The following is a 19,256-nucleotide window of genomic DNA, read 5'->3' as shown; positions in this document are numbered from 1 at the left end:
TCTGGGTTTGAGTCTCCCTCAGCACTACTAGGAAGAAAAATTACTATAGTGGAAAAAAATGTAAGCTGTATAATATGTACAGGTCAAAGGATAATAAAACAAACATACCTGTGTATTTCTACGCAGGAGAAGAAGTAGAACGATGCCAGGACTTTTTTTAAAAGGGCATTGCTTCCCTCCCCCATCCCCCAAGGGAATTACTTACAGTGACTTTTGAGTGCAAGTTTTCTTTTTCTTCTTCCCTACTTATATATGCATGTCTGTTTTTCTGTATAGCTGAATCTCTTCATAATGAAGTTCTGCTTTTCCTTGACATTGATGTTTCTTAGTATATAGTTGTAACATTGCTTTCTACTTCCTCAACATGCTACCATATGTCTAGTATGTATTTATTAGATACCTGAGCAGTGTTCCAGCTTCAGTTTTTAACAATGTTGTTTAACCCATACCTGGTACACATATTCTAGAATTTTTAAAAAATCTATTTTTTTTTCAAAAAAGGTGCTGATGATTCACTCAAAGTGTGCTGTCAAGATTTTTATGTTGTTTCATTGGTTTATTTGTCTATCCCTGGGCCCATGCTATTCTAAGGTCTGTAGCTTTACAGAATTTTTTGATAACCTCCTTTCTCCCATATCTCAAATGTAATGCCTCTTCAAGGGTTTCTTGGCTTTACAAAACTTGCAATAAAAATTGTTAGAATTCGCTTGTCTAAAACTCCAAAGGACCTTACTAAAATTTCATTGGGGATTGCCTCTGTAGATCAATTTATAGAATTAAAATGTTTATAAGTTTTTAAATTCATTGACACAGATCTCTCCATTAGTTTGTTTTTGATATCGTTTAATGAATGTTTGACTTATTTCTGATAACTATGTTTTTGATGCTGTTTAAATGATCATTCATTTACTAGTACATAGAAATTCAGTTGGCTTATTTATTGACTTTTGTACCCAGAGTTTTTCAAATTCTGTCAATAAATTGAAGGACAGTTTTGTTTCATCCTTTCTGGTCCTTATTACTCATTTTCCTTTTGAGATAAATGGGTACCTACACATAGCATTTTCAAGATTAAAAATTTGTTGGTGAAATAAATTAAGAAATAATTAGAAATAATTTAGGATCTGTGGGAAAAAATGCATTCATAAGTATAGAAGTAGTCAAGAAAATTAGTAAAGAGCTGTACTTCAAGGGCTAAGAAATAATTAGAAATAATTTAGGATCTGTGGGAAAAAATGCATTCATAAGTATAGAAGTAGTCAAGAAAATTAGTAAAGAGCTGTACTTCAAGGGCAGCTGCACTGGTGAATTGTTTTAAACATTTTAGGAGTAGATAATTCTGATGTTACATGAATTGACCGACAACATAAAGAAAGAAGGAAGCTCTTTATTGCTCCTTAAATTAAGTGAAGTACTATTACTAAAACATGACCAGAAGCAATTTAATATCATAACACTATTTGAAACAGTTTATATTTAAAAAGTAGAATCAAGTAGAGTTCTTATTATGTATTAAAAGCTATCTTGATAAAATATGGTTTGTCAGAAAGCAGAGATAGTTAATTATTAGAAAATACTTTAGTATAAATTTAGTATTGTAGTAAAATAAAGAGAATTTACCAGTATAAAATACTTTCTGCACCTAAATACAAATTTGAGTCCATTCATGATTTTAAGTAGATAACAGACGAATATGTTAAACCACATTTGGCATCATGTTTAGTGATAAGAAAATGCTACAAATAGCCAGTCAGAAATCCAGTTAATGGGTCAGCATGGTAGTGTACATTTGTAGTCCCAGCACTTTGCAGGTGGATGTAGGAAATTCAAGGTCTTTCTGGGCTACATGAGACCAGCTTATGGGGGGTATAGAGAAAGGATTGAAAAGAAAGCTAACCAAAGCTGCTGTTACTTGGCATCTCTCTGGAAGTGCTAGATAATACAGTGAAGCAAGTGAACAAAATCACCATGAAAAAACAAATCAAACCAAAGTTCCTCTTTATTGGGAAAGCTGGAGAAAATAAATGTTTTAAAACATGAGTTATCAATAAGGTAGTCATTTTTAAAGCTAATATTGTAATACTAGTAGATTTCTTTGCTATACTTTATTATTGGGGCAAAGTAGTGCCCTAAATTGTCTTCTCTCCTTTCTCTTATCTTCTATCCTTCTTTCTTCCCTGTATTCTTTTCTTTTTTTTTTTTTTTTTTTTTTTGGTTTTTCGAGACAGGGTTTCTCTGTGTAGCTTTGCGCCTTTCCTGGAACTCGCTTTGGAGACCAGGCTGGCCTCGAACTCACAGAGATCCGCCTGGCTCTGCCTCCCGAGTGCTGGGATTAAAGACATGCGCCACCACCGCCCGGCTCCCTGTATTCTTTTCAATAAATATTTCTTGGAGAGCACACAGTGTAAATTTGCTATTCCAGGTGCTGTAGTTAACTTTGGCAAGCAACTTATGGAGATTTCAAAATAACTACTTCTGTTGTATTTAAAGCACTAAAAGCCAACTAGCCATTTTGTCTAACCTATCCTTTCATATCTTGTAGACATCCATCTTTGTTTTCTTTACTAATAGTACAGTAATGCAGCACAAGTAGTGTGTAGAGAGGCTTATTTTGGCTTATGGTTATAGTGAAAGGTTAATGAGCTGCATTTGGTGATGCCTTTTTTGCTGGTGGTCCCCATGTGACAAAAAAAAAAGAGACAATGTGTATGTGGTCTTTCTTGCTCTTACAAATTAAGCATCCACATTTATTATGAGAAATGGGTCTTGCTATATTGCCCAAACTGTCCTGGAACTTCTGGGCTCTATTAATCATTTTGCTTCAGCCTAGTCTTGAGTAGTTTGGACTACAGACACCATGCTTGATTGAGTTTCTACATCCTTCGTGTCTCACCTTATGAGGATTGAACTCTAATACCAGCTGTAGGGGACAGACCATACTCAAACCACTAAGTACTAATGCTCTACATTCTTTTTCATGTTGTTATTTTTTTTTCTTTCTCAGCATTCTTTTTATTTTATTTTACAATACAATTCAGTTCTACATATCAGCCACGGATTCCCTTGTTCTCCCCCCTCCCGCTCCCTTCCCCTTCCCCTTCCCCCCAGCCCACCCCCCATTCCCACCTCCTCCAAGGCAAAGCCTCCCCCGCGGACTGAGATCAACCTGGTAGACTCAGTCCAGGTAGGTCCAGTCCCCTCCTCCCAGGCCAAGCCAAGCGACCCTGCATAAGCCCCAGGTTTCAAACAGCCAACTCATGCATTGAGCACAGGACCCGGTCCCACTGCCTAGATGCCTCCCAAACAGATCAAGCCAATCAACTGTCTCACCCATTCAGAGGACCTGATCCAGTTGGGGGCCCCTCATCCATTGGTTCATAGTTCATGTGTTTCCATTCGTTTGGCTATTTGTCCCCGTGCTTTATCCAACCTTGGTCTCAACAATTCTCGCTCATACAAACCCTCTTTCTCGCTAATTGGACTCCCGGAGCTCCACCCGGGGCCTAGCCGTGAATCTCTGCATCCAGATCCCTCAGTCATTGGATGGGGTTTCTAGCACGACAATTAGGGTGTTTGGCCATCCCATCACCAGAGTAGGTCAGTTCGGGCTGTCTCTCGACCATTGCCAGCAGTCTGTTGTGGGGGTATCTTTGTGGATTTCTGTGGACCTCTCTAGCACTTTGCTTCTTCCTATTCTCATGTGGTCTTCATTTACCATGATCTCCTATTCCTTGTTCTCCCTCTCTGTTCTTGATCCAGCTGGGACCTCCTGCTCCTCCAAGCTCTCTTTACCTCGACCCTAGCCCTTCATTTCCCCCACTCACGTCCAGGTTGTTCATGTAGATCTCATCCATTTCTCCGTCATTGGGCGATCCCCGTGTCTTTCTTGGGGTCCTGTTTTCCAGGTAGCCTCCCTGGTGATGTGAGTAGCAGTCCAGTCATCCTTGTTCCACATCTAGTATCCTCCTGTGAGTGAGTACATACCATGTTTGTCGTTCTGAATCTGGGTTACCTCACTCAGGATGATTTTTTTTCTAGTTCCATCCATTTGCCTGCAAACCTCATGATGTCGTTGTTTTTCTCTGCTGAGTAGTATTCCATTGTGTATATGTACCACATTTTATTTATCCATTCTTCAGTTAAAGGGCATCTAGGTTGTTTCCAGGTTCTGGCTATTACAAACAATGCTGATATGAACATAGCTGAGCAAGTGCTCTTGTGGTATGATTGAACATTCCTTGGGTATATGCCCAAGAGTGGTATAGCTGGATCTTGGAGGCGATTGATTCCCAATTTTCTTTTTGGTTTTTCGAGACAGGGTTTCTCTGTGTAGCTTTGCGCCTTTCCTGGGACTCACTTGGTAGCCCAGGCTGGCCTCGAACTCACAGAGATCCGCCGGCCTCTGCCTCCCGAGTGCTGGGATTAAAGGCGTGCGCCACCACCGCCCGGCCGATTCCCAATTTTCTAAGAAAGCGCTATATTGATTTCCAAAGTGGTTGTACAAGCTTGCATTCCCACCAGCAGTGGAGGAGAGTTCCCCTAGGTCCACATCCTCTCCAGCATAAGGTGTCTTCAGTGTTTTTGATCTTAGCCATTCTGACAGGCGTAAGGTGGTATCTCAGAGTTGTTTTGATTTACATTTCCCTGATGATTAGGGATGTTGAGCAATTCTTTAAATGTCTTTCAGCCATTTGAGTTTCCTCTGTTGAGAATTCTCTGTTTAGTTCTATAGCCCATTTCTTAATTGGACTGTTGGGCATTTTGATGTCTAATTTCTTGAGTTCCTTATATATTCTGGATATCAGTCCTCTGTCAGATGTGGGGTTGGTGAAGACCTTTTCCCATTCTGTAGGCTGTCGCTTTGCCTTGTTGATCGTATCCTTTGCTCTACAAAAGCTTCTCAGTTTCAAGAGGTCCCATTGATTGATTGTTTCTCTCAGTATCTGTGCTACTGGTGTTATATTTAGGAAGTGATCTCCTATGCCAATGCGTTCAAGACTACTTCCTACTTTCTCTTCTATCAGGTTCAGAGTAGCTGGATTTATATTGAGGTCCTTGATCCACTTGGACTTAAGTTTTGTGCATGGTGATAGATATGGATCTATTTGCAGCCTTCTACATGTTGATATCCAGTTATGCCATGTTGTTGTTACTTTTTTTTTTTTTTTTTTGGTTTTTTTTTGGTTTTTTTTCGAGACAGGGTTTCTCTGTGTAGCTTTGCGCCTTTCCTGGAACTCACTTGGTAGTCCAGGCTGGCCTCGAACTCACAGAGATCCGCCTGGCTCTGCCTCCCGAGTGCTGGGATTAAAGGCGTGCGCCACCACCGCCCGGCTGTTGTTACTTTTAAAGTGGACTTATTTTAAGGTTTGTATTAGTTAGGTTTTATTGCTGTGGCCCAGTGCCTAACAAACAATTTAAAGGAGAAAGGATTTATTTTAATCCATATTTGCAGGAAGTTCAGTCCATGGTTGCTTGGCTCCATGCATCTTGACAGAGCATCATGGCTATGGGAAATTGTGGTAGGGCAGTTTCTTTGCTTATGGTAGACAGGGACCAGAGTAACGTGGGAAATGTTGAGTTGGTAGAACCTTAAAAGGCACACCCCAAGTGACCTGATTTCAAATCTGCTCCAACACCTAGTTTTTGGAACCTCCCTAAAGAGTGCTTTGAACCAAGAGTTCAACCACCAATGTGATGGAGACATCTCATATCCAAAGGCTCATGGCCATCTCATAATTATTAATCTTTCTCCATTGTTTTAACAGTTCCAGCATTATTCACTAATCTTAAATTCAAAGTCTCCTGTGATATTGAAGGTGAAATCTTTACTGTGAGTCCTTGTCAGGTTAAAAAAAAAAAGCATATTTAATGCATAGTAATCATTCCCACTTCAATGGAAGGAGCAGAAAACAAAGAAAGGATTAGACTAAAGCAATACCAGAACCCTGGGGTGCAAATATTGAGTCCCATAGCTTCATATCTAGCATATGAGGCATGTGATGTCAGCAGGTGAGCTGCAGTGGCCTTGGACAGCCTCACCCTTATGACTTTGCCATTTGGAGCCCACATGGCAGCTCTCTGGTGACTTTATTAATCGTGGCTTTTTCAGCACATGTTCAATGTTGATTGCATCTTCAATACCCTGGATTCTTCACTGAGGCTTAGGTTTTACCCTTGCAGCTTTATGTATTGTTCCCTTGGGTTGCCTGCATGAATCATGCTTCTGCCACACTTTAACTGGCTTCCAGGCCTTCTTTTGAAATCTTACTAGAAGCTTCTGCCACTTTTGCTTTCTAGATCTCTGTAAAGTCATATGGACAATGTCAGTGTCAAGGTCTGACACCAGCTTAAGCAGTTGCTAAGTCTCCTTTGTCATGGCTGCAGTGGCTTGGATTGATGAATGTAGGGAAATTCTTCTCTAGCTGGCTCATCTTGGTATATGCAGGCTATCTTGGAAGTACTCTTCTACCAAAAGAAGATTTTTCAAAGAAATTAAAATGGTGATATCCATTGAATCTTCAATGGGTGAAGTATGACCAATTCCTAACCTACCCTTAAAACATCTTTTCTAAGAATTGTCCAAGTATTTGGCTCCTTTTTAATGACTCTAATCTAGCTATTCAGAAACAATGTGTTCCTTAGCCCCAACTTTAAGCAGGCTTTTTCTGACCAAACTGTAGATTTTCTCAAACTTTTTTGCTCTAGTCAGTCTCCCTGAAAATTCAGTTTTTCACAGGGGCTAGAGAGAAAGCTCAGTGGTTTGAGAGCACTTGCTTTAGCCAAGGACCTGGAGTCTGTTCTCAGTACCCATATGGCAGCTTCTGGCATCTGTATCTCCAGTTTCAGGGAATCTAGCTCTTTCTTCTGGCCTCCATGAACACCAGGCATACACACTGTGTGCTTGCATGCATGCATGCAAAACACCCATACACATAAAATAAAAATAGATATTTTAAAACGTTCAGCTTTCTACAAGTCTTAGGTCATGGACATGTGTGTGAGAGGTGGGAGTCTAGTCTACATAGTAGGCGTCACTTCTGGTCTTCTAAGCTTATTCTAGAATTGCCCATTAAGTTGAGCTTACAGCATTTTAAAGCTTCTCTAGTTAGTGTCTCCAGACTTCCATACCTCTCCCACCAACCAATTTCAAAGGCTTAGAGTGTATCACATCAGTGAGCTCAAAAATTTTCTGGTATGAGAGAAATAAGACACACATTCTGTAATGAATTTGAGACTAAAGAAAGTGGAAGTTTTTAAATACCATTCTGTAGAAAGAGACACCAGCATAGAGAAAAGCTAGTTCTAAAATGGATGTGCTGTGGGATGTCTTTCTGTATGCTGTGAATATGTGTTGCTCTCATTGGCTAATAAATAAAGCTGTTTTGGCCTATGGCAAGAAAGCTTACAGCCAGGTGGGAAATCCAAGAATGATAGAGAAGAAAGGCAGAGTCAGAGAAGAAATGATCCAGCCACCCAAGAAGGAAGATGTGAAAATACTGGTAAACCACAAAGCCAAGTGGCAAGACATAGAGTGGGTTGAATTAAGTTGAAAGAGCTAGCTAATATAAGCCATAGGCCATACTGTTTCTAATTAATATAAGCCTCTGTAATTATTTTATAAGTGTCTGTGGGACCGCAGGTGGAAGAGATTTATCCAGATCCCTGGGCGGGACTGGAGAAACTTCTGGCTCTATGAATGGCCATGCTGATTTGGCACTAGACAGGTTTGCCTTAGGGTTTCTGTTGCTGTGAAGAGACACCATGACCGTGGCTACACTTATAAAAGAAAACATTTAATTGGGTCTGGCTTACAGTTCAGAGTTTTAGTTCATTGTCATCATGGCAGGGAGAATGGTGGCATGCAGGCAGACATAGTACTGAAGAAGAAACAGAAAGTTCTACATGTGGATCACCACGCAGCAGGAAAAGAAAATGAGCCACTGGGCCTGGCTTAAGCTTCTGAAAACTCAAAGCCCACCCCGTGTGACACACTTGCTTCAACAAGGCCAGACCTACTCCAACAAGGCCATATCTCCAATAATGTCACTCCCTGTGAGTCTATGGGGGCCATTTTCATTCAAACCACCACAGGGTTTATTTTTTTAGGTTATCTATTGTTAAAAAAAAATCCTGCTCTCCTTTCCCAAAAGGTTGGTACTCCAGAGAGTTAGAATCTTTACATTCCTCTAGTATTAGCCAGCCCCCTTCCCAAATTCTCTATCCCATTGGTTCAGGATGTGAAGTCTTATTGAATATTCATTCTCAGTCTGGGGCTTGAGATTATCCCCTTTACTGACGATGGACTCAGTTGTAGCAGAATGCCTTCAATTGTCCAGCTTACAGAGTTCTAAGACAAAGCATGCACTAGTTTTCAGCTAGGGAGAGAAGGGCATAGTGTCTCCTGCTTATCTGTAACTGATGGGTTCTGAGCCCACTTAACTCCGAAAATGGATTGGAATGATTTACTTACTATGTGGTACCATATTATATTGGTTATTTTTCATTGCTTTGACCAAAGTACTTTAGAGAACAATTTAATAAAGAAAAAGATTTGATAACAGTTTCAGAGGGTTGAGCCTATGCCTGCTTGACCCCACATGCTTGATCAGCCATTGTGGCTATAGGAATCTTGGTGGAAGAGATTCTTTACCTCATGATGGACAGGAGCCAGAGTGTGGGGATCAATGTAGTCGGACTTTCCTTTGGGCTGCCAGCTCACAAATAACAACATGGAGACTTATTGTTAATTATGAAATGTGTAATATTCCTTCACACTGTGTGAACATATGTTGTTTATGATTGGTTTCATAAAGAAGCTGATTGGCCAGTAGCTGGACAGGATAAGGTTAGGCCAGAGAACTAGACTAAGGACACTGGGAAGAAGAAGGGTGGAGTCTTGGGAGTCATCAGCCAGACACAGGAAGCAGGACATGTACAAAATGAGGTAACAAGCCATGAGCCACATGGTAGAACTTAGATAAGAAATATAGGTTAATTTAAGTTGTAAGAACTAGTTAGTAATGAGCCTGAGCTATCAGCCGAGCATTTATAATTAATATTGAGTCTCCTTGTGGGTTATTTGGGAACTGGCGGGTGGGAAAGAAAAGTCTGCCTACAATGAAAGCTTGGGTTTAGCTTTTTAGCCTTTTCCCCAACTAGCTATTATAACTTAAATTAACCTGTTTCTGTTAATCGATGTTCTGCCACATGACTCAGTGACTTCTCTTCTGTACCATATGTCTGACTTCTACAATGTCTTGCTGGTGTCTTTTGTGCACCTAGATTGATCCCAAGTTCCTCACTTTGCCCAGAAGTCCAACCTATTTTCTCATGCCTAGCTATTGGCCATTCAGCTCTCATTAAACCAGTTAGAGTCACATATCTTCACACAGTGTAAATTAATATTCTGTAACATTCCCCCTTTTTGTCTAAATAAAAAGGAAAGGTTTTAACTCTTACCAGTAAAATTATATATAGTAAGAAAAATTATCAGGTAAAAATTACATTCACAATTTCCAGTCCATTTGTATTTGACAATTTTGGAGAAAATACTCTATTTAATCTATCCTATCTTGGTAAGTCCAAAGTGTTGTACCTAAACCACTTTCTCTCATAACTTGTATTATCATCGTAAAAATATCTTTTTAGACCTTGTAACATCTTAGATAACGACTTAAGCTTTTATGTTTTTCAACCTTAAAAACTTTACACCTCTTTTGTGTTTTTTTTTTTTTTTCTGAATTTGGTAACAAGGAGAACAACTATAACTATCTAGTCTTTAACCCCATCAGAGACCCAAGAATGATATATTACCTGAGTAAACAGGAAGTACAGAGTAAACAACTTCCCAAATTATAGAAATGACAAAGATAGCTGGCTGCCTGGACAGTCACCCGAGGTTTCTCTGCAACGTTGGGGCATCTGTCTTCAGCCTACAGGCCTGGAGGCAAGGGCAGTTTCTTGCCTAATAGCTAGCTTTGCCACGTAGAAAGCAAATTTTATATGGAGATTCTTTGATATCCACCATCCTCTACTGAAGTAGATTTGTGTTGCCAGGAACAGACGAGTCTCACTATCATGAAAAGCCTTATGTTATTAAAACATCTTAAATGATTATTCTGTAGGTGTCTGAAGTGTTTGAAGACCATCTATCTAAAATATATCTCTGTTTAATCTTGAAAACATAACTAACATGACTACAAGTTTGTTAAAGATGACTAACTACTAACCTGCATTTCTTAATTGACCTAAACAGTATGTAATAATAGCTTTTAAGGACTAGAACTTTACATTACGTTTTTTTTTTTTGTTTTTGATTTTTTTTTTTTTTTTTTTAGGTTTTTCGAGACAGGGTTTCTCTGTGCAGCTTTGCGCCTTTCCTGGATCTCGCTCATCTAGACCAGGCTGGCCTTGAACTCAAAAAGATCCGCCTGCCTTTGCCTCCCAAGTGCTGGGATTAAAGGCATGCGCCACCACCGCCCGGCTACATTACGTTTTTAAATGAGCAGCATAGGCACAATACCTTAAACAAGAGTAGAAACATATATACAGTATGTTGTAACAAAAATATCCTTAAATTTGTATCAATATATAAAAATCCATACTAGTGTAAAATATTTGAGACTAGTAGTTGCATTTTAGTCTAAAAGTAGATTCAGTAATCTAGCATTTTATTCTATCATTTCCATATCCCTCCTTTTCTTTTCAGAAAGAGATCCCTGAATCTAACCTACTTTTGTTTAGTTTTTTTCCCTGATCATTACCAATAATAACTTGATATTAGCTCTCCTAAACAATGATAAACATCCACAACCCAACGAATGACCAAACACCACCCTCTCCACCTCTTGGGAATGTGGGTATCGTGTTCTTAATATGACTTCCTGCTGTCTGGAGGTGACGGCATCTTTAGGGAACCCTGAGAAAATTAGGATAATGGTCAAGTCCTGGGAGAGCTAGCTGTATTATTTTTTGTTTAGTCTCTGTGTGATGGGAAAGTGCAGGGCTTATTTGAAGTTCTGGCTGGAGTAGTCTATGAGGCTGGACCATCTCAGCTAGCAGCTTTGAAGTTGTTCTGGAATTTTGATGAAACTGCAACAGAGGCATTCTTAGAGGCTGGATCACCTGGGCTATTTGTCTTCATTTGTGTCTGGTCCTTTTGTTCTGAAAACACACAAACTTTTAAAGGTAACTCACACATCTGCATTAACACAAGTATGGGATATGCGGTATGCATAAATCAGGTAGAGATGTTTTTTGTTCTGTTAGAGTGGTTAAAAGGCATCTGTCAACTTTATAAGTTTGTTTGGACTGTATACCCAAACTATCTTGAGGATTCTGTAGCCAACAAGATTTATCATGTCTCATGCAGTCTCCGAGCTGTTCCCATGTTGAGGGATCAACATGTATGTTATTTGTCTTATAGTTTTTCTTGTTTTTTTTTCTTCATGTTTGCAGCCAAGGTTTTCAGGAGGTCTCCCCCAATCAAATCTGATCTTTACTAAATTTGAAGAAATCCATAGCTTTTTTGTTTCCTTTGGAAACAAAGGCATAACCTCTCCCTCAATGCAGCATATTTCCTGACTTCCATTCTGAAATTAAGACATTCTTAAAATACATAGAATTGGTTTAAATTTGCATTCTGCCCCCCTCAACAATCCAGTGTCTCAGTAGCATTTGCCCTTCGCTCATCAGCATTCAAAAAATTTCACGTCAGCAAAGTAACACAGGATCCAGTTGCCCTGCATATTTCCCATCCTTATGTAGCTTTGTAAAAACAGCATATATTACTTTACTCTTTCTTTCAAGATTTTATTATTTTTAAAGTATTTATTTAGTTTATGACTGACTATACCCATTGTTTGTTTTTCTTTCTTCAGCACCTATGTATATTTCCAAGCACACTGTAACCTGTTCAGAGGTTTTCTCAGCGTGGACTTTTTTTTCTCTCTATGTATGTACCCAGTACTTCAAGACTCTTCTTAGCACATTGTGCTGGTGGCTGGCTTTACCCCCTTTGTGCCTCTGTACCCTGGGAGCCCCAAGCCTAACTTGAGAGACCATGGTCACCAGGTGTTTGGAAATTTTTTTTTCTTAGCTTTCTCAAGCCCTATGTGGATTTACTTTCTGCGTGTTGGATCCCAAATATAGTTGGACTTTCCTTTCACAAATAACAATACTTATTGAGACTTGTTAATTATGAAAGTTTGGCCATTATTAATTATGAAAGTTAGGCTTTTTCCCAACTAGCTCTTAAAACTTAAATTAACCTGTCTCTATTGATCTATGTTCTGCCATATGGCTTGGTTACCTCTCCTCTGTACTGTATGTCTGACTTCTTCAGTGTCTCACTGACATCTCTGGCACACCTAGGTTCATCCTGAGTTCATCTCTTTGCCTGGAAGTCCCACCTATTCTCTCTTGCATAGCTCTTGGCCATTCAGCTCTTTATTTATTAAACCAATCACAGTGACACATCTTCACACATTATGACCAAATATTCCGCAACAGACCAGGTATAATGCTCTGAGGTACATCCTAAGTGACCTGTTTCCTTCAACTAAAGTTCACAGACTACCTCCTAAAGTTGACAGAACCTCCCAAAGTAGTGCTATCACTTTGGGACTGACTAAGCATTTAGTCCATGGGTCTTTTGGGGTTATTTCATATTCAGACCATAATAATCATGTAGCTCAGGATGTAGCAGTTTTAGATTTATAGTAAAATAACAAAGATTGTACAGACAGTTCCCATATACCACATACACAGTCCGTCCTGTTACGTCTTATATCAGTATGACACATTTGTTATAATAAATCAACCATATTTCTTTAGGTTTTGCTTAATATCTTTTTTTCTATTCCAGTCTTCCACCCAGGATATGACATCTTACCTCCTCAGCCTCTTGACTGTGACACTTTCCTAGACTTCTAATTTATTTATGTATTTATTTTGAGACAGGGTCTGTCTGTGTACCCTTTGCTGACATGGAACTCAAAGAGATTCATATTACTTTGAAAGGTGTAAGGGTTGCTCAAGAAGTTTTTGTAATTTGTCTCTCATGATTTATGTTATTTTTCTCATCAATGGATTAGATTTGTTTTTGAGACAAAGATTACAGAAGTGTAAAGTGCTATCTCCATCATATCTCATTTAGGGCTGGCAATATTAACATGCTGTTAAATATAATTTGGATTTTGCATCAGAAGTTTAATTTTGCTAATACTGTTGATGTTAATCACCTGGCTGAGTTACTGTTTCTCAAGTTTTTCCACTGTTAATTTCTCTTTCCCCTCTTTTTCATACTGAACTCTTTGAGAGGGAGTCACTGTGTATAGCTTGTGTTGAAGACAGAGGAAGTTGTGTATTTCATTTCCTTGAGGACAGAGTATAAAGAAGAAAAAAATAATTTATCAACATGGGAGATTTGTCTTTTCTCACCTATTTATATTTTGACGATTTTTTTAAAACATGGCCCTTGTGTCTCCTTATTATACTATTACTGTGAGGTTTCTTTCTGTTTTTTGGTACTGTAAGATGTTTCAGAGTCACCTTGTGTATTTCCTGTAACAAGACATTCTCCAAGAGGCACTGGTTTATCTTCTCTCTTTTTCCTCCCTCCTCCTCAGAGTGTACATATGTGTTTATGTGGGCTTGTGTGTACATATGTGTATATGTGTTTATGTGTACATATGTACATTTGTGTATTGAGGCCAGAAGTCAATGTTGGGTATATTTCTCATTACTTTCAACCTTATTTTGTAAGACAGGGTCTCTCACTAAGTCTAGAGCCCAGTGGTTGAGTAGGCTGGCTGGTGGCAAGCATGCAAAATCTACCTGTTCCTGCCCCATGCCAAGCACTGGAGTTACAAGTGCCTGCCACCATGCCCAGCTAATCTTATGAAATTCTTAAGTAGAATAGTGCTCCAATATTAAATAAATACACTTGCCATAATCTAAATTTACATGTGTAATGGTAGTTGGAAACAAACTACTTACAAAAGATTAGGGAAAAGTTGCCTAGTCAAAATTATAATAAACTTTTAAATAATCATTTTAAAAGTATTTTTTAATTATGTGTTTTTTTATTTAATTATGTATGTACAAGCACACATGCATACATGTATGTAGGCCATAGACTGAGGTAGGGTATCTTCTTTAGTAATTCTCAACCTTGCTTTTTTGACTCACTGAACTTGAAGCTCACTGATCCAGCCAGACTTGTTGGATCCAGGGATTCATTTGTTTCTGTGCTCTCTCCCCCCACTTCCCTACCAGTGCTGGGGTTACAGGCATGCACCACTGTGCCTAGCTTTTTACATGGGTTTTAGGGATCAGAACTTGGTTTCTCGTGCTTGTATAGCAAGTACTTTACCAACTGAGCCAATTTCTCAGTGGGTGTACTTGTTCCTTGTTCCTGGGTTATCAAAGGACTTGAACTGAGCAAGGAAATTTTAAAGAATATTTTATATATGTATATATTCACACATACTAATTTATATAGATATATATATCTGAATACATGTCACTATTGAAGTCTGCATTAAACTTTAATTATTACCTTTTACCTTTTTAAAAAAGAATTTTTATTCATTTCTATTTTATGAATATGAATGTTTTCTTGCATGTATGTATGTGTGCCATGTGCATGCAGTGTCCACTGAGGCCAGAAGACAGCATCAGAAACCCTGGAACTGGAATTACAGACCGTTGTAAGCCGTCCTTTGTATATTAAAAACCAAAACTGGATCCTCTGAAAGCACAGGAGTGCTCTTAACTGCTGAATTGTTTCTTCAGCCCCCCCCCTTTTTTTCCCCATAGAGGGGTGGAATGGTAGAGACACCATTATAGGCTTTTTTGTTCGGTTTTTCGGTTGTGTTAAAACAGATTATAGCTGAGGCTGGTCTTGAAATCCAGATCCTCTTGCCTCTCTCTCCTGAATGCTGGTGTTACAAATACACATCATCACACTTGGTCAAAAGCTGCTGCTTTTCAAGGCAGTGAAGAGACAAACTTATTTTCATAGAAGAAACAGTAATCATTTATGTACTTAACAGTTCTTTTGTTCTAGCAGACTTCTGTTCCTCTTTTCCAGATTACCTGAGAAGAGCTTCATAAGAACTTGTTTTCTTGGCAGGTGTCTCCTCTTACTTTCCATGTTAATGCTTTGACTGTCAACTAGGTTGATGGTTTTGAGATAGTCTTCACTATTTGGTCTAGGTTGGCCCTGAACTTATGAACCTTTTGCCTTAGCACGCCCAAGTTTTAGTGTTACAGGCTCTTTGTACCATTGTCTGGCTTTATTTAATAGTTCATATATTTTATGTTAATATATAATTGCTAAGTATCTTAACTTTGTCACTACATGGTGTGGCCATTTGGGGCAAAAAAAGATTTCACTGTCAAAGCTAATTTCAAATTCTAGTTAAATTGTTCATTAGCTGTATTAACTTTTGCAGGGCAATTTACTCTAGTTTTTCCATTTAGGAACAATGTGGACCTAGCACTTAACTCTAAAAAGGCTACTGTGGTATTCATATTATTAATATTTTTAAATTGCATTTAATTAGCTTTATTGATTGCAGAAGCTAATGAGTTTGTTTTCCTTTTCAGCTTAAAATGAAATTACTATTGAGAATTGTTGAAATTTTGTCTAATGCTTTAGAAGTGCTTATTTCTGGATAGTTCATTTAATCCATGAATATTTGTATATTTAGTGCACATTTGTTTAGGTATTAGGGACAGAGAAGTAGACAAATGATATTTTGCTCTACCTTCTGAGAATTTAATTGTTAATTTTTGTAGGTAAACTGAAAATACTTTTAAATGCTACTACTTGGGACTAGAAGGGTGGCTTAGCAGTTAAGAGCACTTGTTAATTTTGCAGAGGACCTGGGTTTGGTTCCCAGCTCCCACTTGGTGGCTCACAGCCATCTGTAACTCCATTCCAGGAGGTTCTGACACACTCTTCTGGTCTTTGTGAGAACTGTATGCACATGGTGCACATAAAGACAAACAGGCAAAGCACTCAGACATAAAAAAGTAAACTTGGGGGAAAAGCTGTTACTTTTTTATTATTTCTGAATTTCTTCTTTTCTTTAATGAAATTTTGATGAGTTAGGGAAGTACCTGGGCATGGTGGCCTTTACTTTTAATCCCAGAGGTAGAGGCAGATGGATTTCTGTGAGCACAGCATAAGGTTGAACTGGTCTACATAAAGGAGTTTCTGGCTAGCCAGGGTTATGTATTGTGAGACCCTGTCTTCAAAAACAATAAACAATTCAGAAGCTTCCCATAATCTTCAATATGTGTATGTGTAGGTCTATATCATTTTCTCTTGTAAGAATTTTTTTTTTAAGGAGGAGAGGGTGACAGTGCTAGGAATATAACCTAAGACCTTGCAGATTTTTAGGTTCCCTCTTTTCAATGTATAGCTCTCTATAATTAAAATTGCTTTGTGGCTTTCCCCCTCTTCCTTTTGACTTAAATATTGTTTGGACAACAAGAGGAGCAGGTGAATTTTCAAACTAATTTTAAAGCTGGCGTGAAGTTTTCATTACTCAGCATCATTATTTCATTGCCATATTTGCTAACCTTGAGTAATACGTGATCAGCCTTTCAGTTTGCTTCATGTTGCTGTGAGAAGCTAGTTATTACCAATCCTATTTGAAGAACCTGGAGTTGTTTGGGTAGGAGCCAGGGTTATCCATTCCCATTTTTCATTGTACATGTATTGAATCACTGAAACTAGGTTATGAATAAATTTATTTTCTGAAACAAGTATCAAACATTTTGATACTTGAGTTGGTTAATTTATTTTGATTTGTGAATAAGGGAAGTTTCTATGATTGAGGTATGTTTCTATCTTTGATATAGTTGTCATCCAGTCCAAATGATGTGTCTAAAATGCTAAGCACTTAAATTTAGCTGAATGTCTAGTAATTAACTTTTTTGCATGTCATTTTGTTCACTGAGAAATAGAGGAAAAAGGGAAATGATCAATAATCCATGTAAAGGTATTGATGTTTTAGTATATTCTGCCTCCATTTTTCTATAGTACAATGTAGTTATGAAGTTTAATAATAACATGCAAAGAACAGTTTAATGAAATACTATAAGGTAAATATTTCTAAACACTACCCAAATGATCAAACAGAATAGCATACTCCCAAGAATTCCCTGTGTTCCTTTTCCTAAGTATAACTTCATATTCTTAGAACATTTTCTTTTTTCTTTTTAATTATACATATATATATGCATTTGTATATCTGTTTGAAGTGAGATAACTTGAGTCCTTCGGAAGAAAAGTGAGTTCTCTGCTGAGCCCTCCCTCTCAACCCTAACTCCATATTCTTTTCTTGAAACTGTTACCCAAACATCTATCGTAGTCTTTTCTGTGTTCTTTATACAATTTTTAACAGCTTACTAACATTGAACTTGTTTATGCAGTCCTAATTTAGCTGTTTCTGAGTTTTATGTAAATGGAAGCATGTTGCATTTTAAAAATTTGTATTTCCAATTAAATATGTGTTTTTACATGTGTTTTTAGCTATATGTTATACTGGATGTATGTGTATATTCATGTGCTTAAGTGCAGGTGCCATGGCTCATGTGTGAAGGTCGGAGAACAGCCTCAGGTGCTGGTCTTTCCTTTCTGCCTTTGAGACAGTCTTCTTGCTGTTCACTGTTGCATACTTCAGACTGGCAAGCTCACAAGCTTCTGAGAATTTTCTTGTCTCTGTTTCCATCTTGCCATAGGAGCACTGGGATTACAGCTCTGTGCTACTGTGACCAGTTTTTATATGGGTTCCTGATATTCAATCTCAGGTCCTCATGCTGGTCTCACAGGTGCTTTACTCACTGAGGCATCTCCCTGGCCCTTCATTGTATGTTTTTGAGGACAAATATGTTTCATGTCTGTACTTTATTGTAAAAACAGCAATGATTTCATATTATAATTATTAAAGGGAGTAATTATATAATCAAAAACTGCTAACGTTTACTGAACAGATGATGGAAAATAAGATTGCCGAGTTTTAGTGAATCAGAGTTTTATATGCTGATGCTTAGTGAAAAAAGATAGTTGTTCAAACTGCACATTACATGCCTACTGGGTTAGATTTTCTCAAATGCATTGATAGGTATGTTTTAAAACTTCAAAAGTATGAGACTGGGACAAAATAACTTTTTTAAGATTGTACCTTTGAAAGATGTGAATGCTGAATTATCTGCAGAGCTGTGTTTTCCACAGAACAAAGGAAGTGTTTAGAAATGTTTTCTGGTGGTCTGAGCTACTTGGGAGGCTGACAGGATTGTAAGTTCAAGGCCAGCCTGAATTTTACATCACAAGTTTCAGGCAGCCTGGCAACACAGTGAGATCGTGTTCCCCACCATTACCTTCAAAGACAAAGAAGGAAAAAAATAAAAGAAAAGAAAACAAAACAAAGAGTTAGGCCTGGTAGTCAAATCTGTAGCCCTAGGTATTCAGGAGGCTGAAGCTAGAGAATTGGAAGTTCAGTGCATGGGCACACAGTGAGGAGGTCTTTTTAAAAAAAAAGGTAATTATGTAGTTCAGTAGTACGGTACTTGCCTAGCATATGTAGGTTCAGTGCCTAGTACCAGTGATGCATTCAGAGAAAGCTTGATAAACAGTAATCCTTCTAATATGTGCTATTTTATATTATCTAATCTTAGTTACCTTGCTTCTCATGCTTCAGTTTTCCTATCTTTCTTTTAAAAAGTTAGTGGTTTTAATTAAAAATCAAATATGGGTGGCTTTTTCTATATGTGGAGATTATATATGTATGTGTGTGTATATATATATATATTCATATATGTGTATATATGTGCTTTTGTGCTTGCTTATTTTCTATACTTTGAGACAAGATCTCAATATGTAGTCCAGGCTACCTTTCACTTTTTGTTCCTCAGTATTGACAGAACTTGTATTTTAGGCACACACCATCATTGCAGAGTTTATACGTGGCTTTGAATATTTTCTTTCAAAAGGTTTATTTGTGATCCTTTTATTAACACACATACACACACTAGTTTTGATCATCTGAACAAAAAAGTAAGTTTTAAGGTTTTTTTTTAAGCTTTTTATGTCTTTGTCTTTCAAAGTGCAAATGGACATGTATGCCTTTTTTCTTTTTTAAACCTCATGGGATTACAAGTGTGTACAACCACACTTGGTGCTTACAGCTATATTTTTGTAAGAATTAAGGTCAGCTCTTAATTTACAGGTTCATGTGAGG

General features: G+C 38.0%; 1 protein-coding gene across 1 annotated transcript in view; it reads left to right on the top strand.

Annotated features, from left to right (window-relative positions):
* Positions 1-19,256, top strand: part of Uhrf2 (ubiquitin like with PHD and ring finger domains 2) — an 86,519-nt gene that overhangs the window by 10,856 nt on the left and 56,407 nt on the right. The gene's annotated exons all lie outside the window — the stretch shown is intronic.

Source organism: Peromyscus californicus, unplaced genomic scaffold, assembly GCF_007827085.1.
Source record: "Peromyscus californicus insignis strain IS unplaced genomic scaffold, ASM782708v3 Scaffold_4__1_contigs__length_199733344, whole genome shotgun sequence".
In the NCBI taxonomy this organism is placed as follows: domain Eukaryota; kingdom Metazoa; phylum Chordata; class Mammalia; order Rodentia; family Cricetidae; genus Peromyscus; species Peromyscus californicus.
This window is presented reverse-complemented; position numbering and strand designations above follow the sequence as displayed.